This window comes from Solanum verrucosum, unplaced genomic scaffold (genome assembly GCF_900185275.1).
Source record: "Solanum verrucosum unplaced genomic scaffold, falcon-dt-bn FXZP01000161.1, whole genome shotgun sequence".
NCBI classification, from domain to species: Eukaryota; Viridiplantae; Streptophyta; class Magnoliopsida; order Solanales; family Solanaceae; genus Solanum; species Solanum verrucosum.
This window is the reverse complement of record NW_026020127.1, coordinates 814,286-823,944: the sequence shown is the minus strand read 5'-3', so window position 1 is coordinate 823,944 and position 9,659 is coordinate 814,286. Positions and strand designations below refer to the sequence as shown.

Genomic DNA, 9,659 nt, shown 5'->3' with positions numbered 1-9,659 from the left:
GAAAATCATTTATTTTGCTTTTTTTACTAATAGGTAATTACTTAAATGATTATGTCAAGTAATTTGTCATCTATATACTTCAAGGATGACTAGGAAAATCATTTGTTCTTTTTTCTTTTTTCACTAATACGTGATTTAAATGATTATGACAGGTAATTTATCTATATAATTTAAAATGACGTAGTTATGACTAGGAAAATCATTTATCCATTTTCCTTTTTGACTAATAGGTAACTTAAATGATTATGAAAGATTTATCTATATGATTCGAGGATGACTAGGAAATCATTTATTTTAATTCCCATTTTGACTAATAGAAGAATTAAATGATTATAGTAGTTAACTAAAGGTGACTATCACTTGGAAAGTTATTTATCCGTTTTCCTTTTAAAATTATGATTTAAGTGACTTAAATGATAATGACATATAATTATCTCTATATGTATATAATTTTGGACATAAGAGTAAGAGAGGTGATGTGATGATCTTTATGACTAGGAAAGTTATTTATTTTTTTATTTTTAAGTTATAATTTAAATTACTGACTTAAATGATAATGACAGATAATCTACCTACTTTGATATCTATACAAGTAACTAGAAGAAAGCACTCAATCCTCAAAACCATGACAACATCCCAAACATCTCCTCCCAAATATTTACAAGAGGATAGCCTAAGTCAAGAGTGTAAGAAATTGCTCTTTACCCTACCAAAAGAAAAGGGATGGATTGGATCATATATCTACAAATACCAAGGAATTTGGACATCACCAAGATTGATCCAAGGTGTTATTGCATGTCAACAACAATTTCAAGCTCAAGACACTGATATCAATCTTGTTACAACTTCAAAATCAAGAACCACTTGGTTAAAATCACTTTTATTCACTCTAGCGAATCGAATGAAGCATTCTGTTTTTGAACGAAATCACCCTTTACTTGTCAAGAATCCTCATGTTCTTGTTCCATTCTTGGAACACACACTCTATGTTGATGGTTGAGTCTCTGATTTTTCATCTTTCAGTTCACCTAGACTTTTGGCAACTCATGTGCCATTTGCTTCATTGCCAAAATCTGTTCAAAATTCAGAAACCAAACTTGTTTACTTGTGTAGGAATCCTAGGGACACTTTTATTTCTATGTGGCATTTTTCAAACAATTTAAGACTTGATCACAAAGATACCAATTCCATTGAAGAAATGTTTGATCTTTTTTGCAAGGGGTTGAGCATTTACGGTCCATTTTGGGATCACGTGTCGAATTATTGGAAACAAAGCATAGAAAATCCCAACAAAGTACTCTTCTTGATGTATGAAGAAATGAAAGAGAAGCCAAAATTTCAACTTAAACGATTGGTTGAATTCTTAGAATGTCAATTTTCTATAGAGGAAGAAACTTGTGGAGTTGTGGATGAAATATTAAAAATGTGCAGCTTTGAGAATTTAAGCAATTTGGAGGTGAATACAAATGAGAAGTTGTCAACTGGAGAAGGAAATAAAACATTCTTTCGTAAAGGAGAAATTGGAGATTGGAAGAATTATTTTACTGTGGAAATGAGTGAGAAACTCAATCGTATCACAGAGCAAAAGTTTCATGGATCAGGATTAAAGTTTTTATATACTTGATTAGGCATTAATATGATATAATGCCAATCGAATGCAGTTATTTATTTTGAAATTCAATGTTGGAGTAGTTCATTATCTTATTAGGATTGGTAAGTTAAGGCCTAGCCCCCCTTGCTTGTACTTATCCCTATTTAGAATTTTTATTTTAATAAAAGACCGCTATACAATCTATATAGTGGTACAAAATTTTAAAAAAAAAACGTTTGTGTTTGAGAATAATTCAAATTGTTGCAAATTTAGTAAATTCATACTTTTTTTTATTTTGTCACCGACAAGTAATGTTTTTATGTACTACTAAGTGTCAATGAGGTTGGAGGCGGTCAGTTTTCTATTTTATTTTAAGACTAGAATAATTACTCGCGCTTTACATAATTATAAAATAAATAAAATTTGGCTAAATGCTAATGTTTTCGATTTTGATAAAACAAAACCAGGTAGTTGTTATATATTATGTTCCAATTTAAGCAATCTAATAATAAAAGCGAAAGTGAGCCAAATATATATTGTTTAGCTTACACATGTATAATATTTTTTTAAAAAAATAAGAACACTTTAGCAATAACTTCAAAAAAAAAAAAAAAAAAAAAAAAACATACATTACTTTACCAATGAAAGCTTTGAGGAATCAAAGGGATTTATTGATTTGTAAAAACGAGTAAAACAGAAATCCCTTTACGAGATATTATATTTTGTATGGACATATATATGGTTCCATTTGAGAAAAAAAAGAAAAAGATATAATATGGAAAATAAAGAAACGTGGGGCAATTCTCCCTTGGCAAGAAATAAATTATATGCATAAACATAGCTTTCCAGCCAAAGGAGAATAACCAAGATTCTTGCACTCCAATTAATCTTCAATTCTTGAAATTTCCTTGAGATTTAAAAATAATTTTTTTTTCTGGGACAAATTAGTTTAAAAAATAGTATCACATATATAAGAATTAATTGAGATAGAGAGAGAGAGAGGGAATGAAATATTGATACGACTATCATCATTTGTAAATGAACTTTTTATTGATATGTGGAAATGAAGAAAGGCAAGGCATTTATATATATAGTCACTTGATTGGCATAATTCATTTGGATATGCTGAAGAAAAGAAGGACATGTATTGTGGCTACTCTTTGTTAAATGGTCTTTACCTACTTATGAGAGGCCAAATGGTTTCAATATATCCCTTCACCAAAAAAGCGTTTTGAATATAAAAATATCATATCATGTTAAGAGTATATTTTGACTAATCATTAACTAAACGATTGGTATAATAGTCAATGGTTTGGCGAGATGATTATTATGGAGATAGCTCAGTGACGATGTTATGAGATTAGACTTAGAGTCTTTGTCTATTTACGATTAGTTTACTACACCATTACCTATATCTTTGAAACGCATAAAAAAAATCAAGCTTGGTTCTTGATGTCTATAAATACTCGGATTAATATAGATGAAACACAATTAATCTCCAACTAAACTCAAGGTGATATGTTATAGAATTAGTTATTGATGGACGACGTCCATGTGGAGCTTGGTTCAAAGAGATAATCAAGTCATGAAAGTGAGGGAGTGTGTAGTGTTTAAGACATAATTAACAAATATAATCGTCCATTATCAAAAATAAAATCACATACTAGACTCATAAAAATAAAATCAAGCTTATAAATGAAGTAGTATACTGAAGACATAATTAACCAAATAATAGTATTTCTTTTGTTATAACATCTGTTGCGGTCTAATCGCACACGCAAGTGCACGTGATCGTGCAAGTAAAGAAGTGGCTCTTTTTGCGAGTCGGGTATCGTACCCACAGGGACTTACACTTAGAAACTATCAATTTCTCTAGTTTTCAGTTAATCACAAATGTATTTCCAGATTTAAAGAGTTGTTTATTTGTATTTCTAAATTTTAAAACAAAATGTAACTAACACGATTCAGTTTCACGGGTTTCTAACAATGATTTGGGAAAGGTCCAGGGTTGCAGCTTCTATCAGGATTCATGCAATCAATATCATTTATATAGGTAATTATTTTTTCATGGAATCATGGTCAAAAAGTTTAGAGATCTCACTCTTTTTCCCTTTTGTGATATTATGCTGCTATTTGTTGTTGCTTTCTCATGAGTGTCACAATGATTTTTTTTTTGTTTTTTTTGGTTAACAAGATACTTAATATTATATTAATATTCAGTCATACAAGGTAGTGGCATGATACTCATGCTATTACATAGTTGTGGCGCGGGTGATAACCCAGTAGTGATTCCAGGGGGGCGGCTAGTACTATTGCATACATTTACATTTACAGAGGCCATGGACTGCCTATCAAAATCTCCATCTACGCTTATATGGGCTTTAGTCAGCCTAACAAAATGAGTTCCTGCTATGTCTGTCTGCAGCTTGTCCAAAACAAACATCGGTGGAACTTCCTAGCTCAGAAAGGAATTTGGTTGAGTTAAATTCGCCCCCACCTTAGCTAGTGGCATCCGCCACTTGGTTTGTTTCTCTAAAGTGGTGCTGGATTTGGGGGTTCCCCAGCTTCTCCAGTAGCCCCTTGCATTCAGAAAGCAAGTTTGAGTAAGTAGGGTGATCCTGCATAAGCATGGTAATGATATCCTTACAATCATCTGCAATGTGGAGTCCTTGCAGTAGAGATGTTAGTTCTGCTTTGATCGGATTTGTTGTATAAATATTACTCATGTAGCCAATTATCCATGTTCCTTGCTTACACCTAAAGACTCCCCCTTTGCCAATATTTCCCAATGACGAACCATCAATGTTTAGTTTGAAGCCTCTATCAGGTGGTTGCCATTTTATGTTTGGACCTTTCTTTTTTCTGGGAGCCCTGTTAAGGAAAGGTATTCTTTGGCCTGTGTTATGGTAATTTTCTTCTTTGTGTTGTTGTGGTGGTTCTCATTACGTGTTCCAGATAAAGAAGGGGTATGCCTCATTCCATTTTAAGGATGATTTATTAAGTGACACCTCTATACTTCTGAGTCTAAACTGCCAGTCGCTCCATTAATGGTAAATGATTTGTTCTATGTCGTTAATGGCTCCAAGTTCGTACCACATTTTCCTGACATTTTTGCATTCGATGAATATGTGGAAGTTTGTTTCGGGGGAATTACAAATTGGGCAAGATTTGTCAATATCTATTCCTAGGGTGTTTAAGTAACTTCTTGTGCCTATTATGTTGGTTTAACCAGGCCAGATGAAGTATTTTATCTTATTTAGTGCCCATATCCTGGAGAATTCGTCATGTGATATTTACCCCTTGATAAGAATCGATAGACAGAGCTTGACCTTTGGAGCTAGGTCCCATACAGCTTTGTCCTTGACATTCTTATTGGAGTAAGTACAGTTCAGGAGGTGTATGATTTCGTTTGTTAATTCGAAAGTTATGTCCCATTCCCCCTTTTCTTGGTATTGAGGCATAACAATCCCACAATCGCGTTTTCCACCCCGCAAGTTTGGCTTGCATGTTGTCTAAGATATATTGGAAGTCTTTATTAGAAAGTTCTGAGTGCGCGCTATTGGTAGGCCTAAATACTTCCCATTTCTTATTCCTGTTCTAATGGCGATAACTTTCTTGGACAATTTCTTGACAGAATAACTTTAGATTTGTTAGTATTTATGACTTGTCCTGAAGCATCGCAGAAGGTCTTTATTATTTTCATAATATTTTCACATTTTTCTTGCGTAACCTGGCTCATCAATACCAGATCATCCGCGAAGAAGAGGTGCGAGATAGAAGGCCCGGCCTTTCTTTGATATTTAGATAGGTTGTGTTACATAGACTTATGGGCCTAAATTCCTTTAGTTTATTAGCATTTTTTGTTTTTGGAATGAGGCATATGTGAGTCTTATTTATTTCGACTGGAATTTTACTGTTTTCGAAAGATTCTAAACAGAGTTTATTTATTGATTCCCCTACTATTTCCCAGTACTTTTGGTAGAATAGAGGGTGAAGACCATCCGGTCCTGGGGCTTTGAGGGACTGGAAGCTAAAGACTATGCGCTTAATCTCCTCCAGCGATGGGGTGTCTCCTACGTGTGAGAGGTCTGGTCCATTTGAGGAACACCCCTCAAATAGAAATCCTTTTATGAAATATTATATTATGGAAAATAAAGAAACGTAGGGCAATTCTCCCTTGGCAAGAAATAATTTATGCATAACCATGGCTTTCTTGCCAGAGGAGAATAACCTGCGATTCTTGCTCTCCAAAAAATAGCTTATGAGGGGAGGATTGCCCAAGTTCATATAAGGAGACCACCAGTCTATTCTCCAACCAATGTGGGACTTTTTACCCACTCTAACATCCAATTAATCTTCAATTCTTGAAATTTTCTTGAGATTTAGAAATAAGTCATTTTTTCTGAACGAACTAATAAAAAATTGGGATCACATGAGAATTAATTGAGATAGAGAGTATTAAATATTGATACAACTATCATCATTTATAAAAGAACTTTTTATTGATATGTGGAAACGAAGAAAGGCAAGGGATTTATAAATATAGTCACTTGATGGCATAATTCATTTGGATATGCCGAAGAAAAGGGCATGTATTGTGGCTACTCTTTGTTAAAGGGTCTTTACCTACTTATGAGAGGCCAAATGGCTTCAATTTACCCCTTCACCAAAAATACTGAGTATGTAAATATCATATCATCTTAAGAGTATTTTTTGACTGATCATTAACTAAACGATTGGTATAATAGTCAATGGTGCGGCGAGATGATTATGGAGATAGCTCATGACGACATTAATTATGAGATTAGACTTAAGAGTTTTTGCCTATTTAAGGTCTATTTACTATACTATTACCTATAGCTTTGAAACGCATATAAAAAAAGAAGGATCAATTTAATGGATTTTGGTGTCTATAAATACTCGGATAATATATGTGAAACACAGTTAATCTCCAGCTAAACTCAAGGTGATGTGTTATAGAAATTAGCTATTGATGGACGTCCACGTGGAGCTTGGTTTAAAGAGATAACCAAGTCATGAAAGTGAGGGAGTGTGTTAAAGATATAATTAACAAAATAATCGTCCATTATCAAAAATAAGATCACATGCTTGACTCAAAAATAAGATCACATACTTGACACAAAAATAAAATCAAGCTTATAAAGGAAGGAGTATACTCAAGACATAATTAACCAAATAATAGTATTTCTTTTGTTATAAAATCTTAATTTTTTAAATAAGAAATAAATAAAAATGGTCTCACAATTTTAAATAACAAAAAAAGTGTAATATTCTATCTCAATTACTGAAATTGACCACTCTTTTCTTACTTTAAATCAGAGAGGCAAGGTTCAACCAGTGAAGTTGAGAATTAATCTCATGATAATTTTCATGTCAAAAGAATATTTTTGAATATATCTAAGAATGGGAGATGCTATTATATGTTTTAGAATATGCCATAAAATTTTCAGTTTCTAGATTTCATAATTTTACATAATTACGACGGAAGTCATTTTTTATTATTAAGAAAATCATCTTGATCATTATTCTTATTTTGAAAAAAAATTATTTTTCAAAAAGAAAATATTTTTCAAAACTTTTAATCAAACGAATTTGAGAAAATAGGAAAACATTTTACTCATACCAAACACACCTTTAACCTTATAATTACTCTTTTCGTCTAAGTCTATATATTTTACTTTTTAGGCAATTTAATTTTTTATTTAAAAATAATTTAATTTTAGATTTCTCATTTTACATATGCCAAACAAATGCCATTAAGACCATCCAACAACAAGAGATTCCACTACATAATTTATTTTTTCATGGAATCATGGTCAAAAAGTTTAGAGATCCCACTCTTTTTCCCTTTTGTGATATTATGCTGCTATTTGTTGTTGCTTTCTCATAAGTGTCACAATGATTTGTTAATGTTGACATAAAGTCTCGTCAAATAGTACTCCTAAATTCACTTGTACTACTAATTAGAAGGTCAAGGAATAACTTATATGGTAACTAGCTGGGGACGTATTCAAAATTGAACTTATTTTTCCTAAAGTTGTAATACAGAACAAGAAATAAAACGACTCTGTTCATTTAATGACTAAGCCAAAAATATAAAAGAACATTCTGGAGCACCAAACATTTCACGTTTAGCAGGACTCGCAAAAGGGCCACATCCAAAGAAATGATTTATTTTTTTTGTGAAACTTGTAGTCTGAAACATGTCATAGTGTGTCACTATACTTTTGAAAACTGTGGCCTTAACATGCAAAACATTTGTATGGTTATCAAACTTCTCATTAACGATAAAAAGATAAGTGCATGGTTAATTATTTTCAAATTTAGAGGCGTATCATTCATTATTGGAATAGACTAAAAAAAAATCTATATCACATAAACTGAACGTGGACGAGGTATATAAAAAGATTTTGCAACATTATTCCAATTTCTTTACACAGAGCATATGCATTGAAATATACTCCAATAAAAGAATACTTACTTTTTCCTCTTTGCTATAAAAGAGTTTCATATAGTATTAAAAATACACAACATCAAATCAATTGGTCAAGTGAGATTTCAATCTGTGTGTGGATGCATTACTGGGTTAATCTTCTTTGGCAAATAATCACATTTCACTATTATTTGGTCATTTATTGCCAAAGAAGATTTGCCCCGTAAATCACTCATACAACACTAATCCTATACAATAACAACCACTTCAAAGTTTGCAACAAAGGTAAAAGAAAAAATTTTGTTTAATTTTCTCGAAGTACGCTATTATATGCCATTAAACACGTGCAGATCAACATAGATTGAAGGGTGGTCAATTGAATATCCGTCGTCAAAATTACATTTCAAATACTCGATGAAATTTGTAACGTAGGAGTTATGAAGCTTTTGATAACGAAAAATAGCAACAACCTTTCGTGTTCGAGCTCTAATTAGCTCTTCTCCTTCCTCTGAAACCATTGCTTCTCTTAATGACATTGCTATTTCATTCACTAAGGTCGCAACTTTGCGTCACAATTAATAAAGTGGCAAGGTCGCCGTTTATCCATCTTGATCTAAATCTTCTTAAAAGTATAATCTTTGATTCAACAAACAAGTAGACTCAAATTTAGGTGTGATACACAAGGAGAGGTCGCGTTTATGCGTCTTGATAAGTGTATTCAACAATATTTTAAGCTAGTCATAGGCAAATGATGTAACCAAGATTAATTATTAAGTCATGTATAAGTTGATAAACGCAATCATGCTAAAACCACGGGATTCAGGGTGCCTCATACATTTTCTTTGGTCAACATAATTCCTTACTCGATTTTTTGTCTTCGCAAACCAATTAAATGTACATTTCCTTTTGATTAGGAATTCAAAAGGCGACTTGGAACACCATAACTTAATTCTAAGTGACGACTCTATAAATAAAATGATTCTTATTCATTACCGTCACTTTTATTGAAAAAACCCTTCGATATGTCTTCTTCAGTTGATAAAAAATATTATAAGTTATGACAAGTTATTTTGTCTATATAATTCAAGGTGATGTGGTACTCCCAATGACTAGAAAAATCTATTTATTTTTTCATTTTTCGCTAATAGGTGACTTAAAATATTATGACATGTAATTATCTATATAATTCATGGATGACTAGGAACATAATCTATTTTTCCCTTTTTGGCTATTAGGCGACTTAAATGATTATGACTAGTTATTAATCTATATAATTTAAGGTGACGTAGTACTGACTAAGAAAATCATTTATTTTTGCCTTTTTTTTTACTAATAGGTAACTTAAATAATTATGACAAGTAATTTGTCTATATACTTCGAGGATGACTAGGAAAATTATTCGTTCTTTTTTCCTTTTCACTAATACGTGAGTTAAATGATTATGACAGGTAATTTATCTTTATAATTTACAGTGACATAGTTATGACTAGGAAAATCATTTATCCATTTTCCTTTTTGACTAATAGGTGACTTAAATGATTATGAAAGATTTATCTATATAATTCAAGGATGACTAGGAAATCATTTATTTTAATTTCCCATTTTGACTAATAG

At 31.8% G+C, this 9,659-nt stretch overlaps 1 pseudogene; it reads left to right on the top strand.

Moving 5' to 3' along the window:
• Positions 1–625: 625 nt before the first annotated feature.
• On the top strand, positions 626–1,624 carry LOC125825906 (cytosolic sulfotransferase 12-like; annotated as a pseudogene).
• Positions 1,625–9,659: the final 8,035 nt, after the last annotated feature.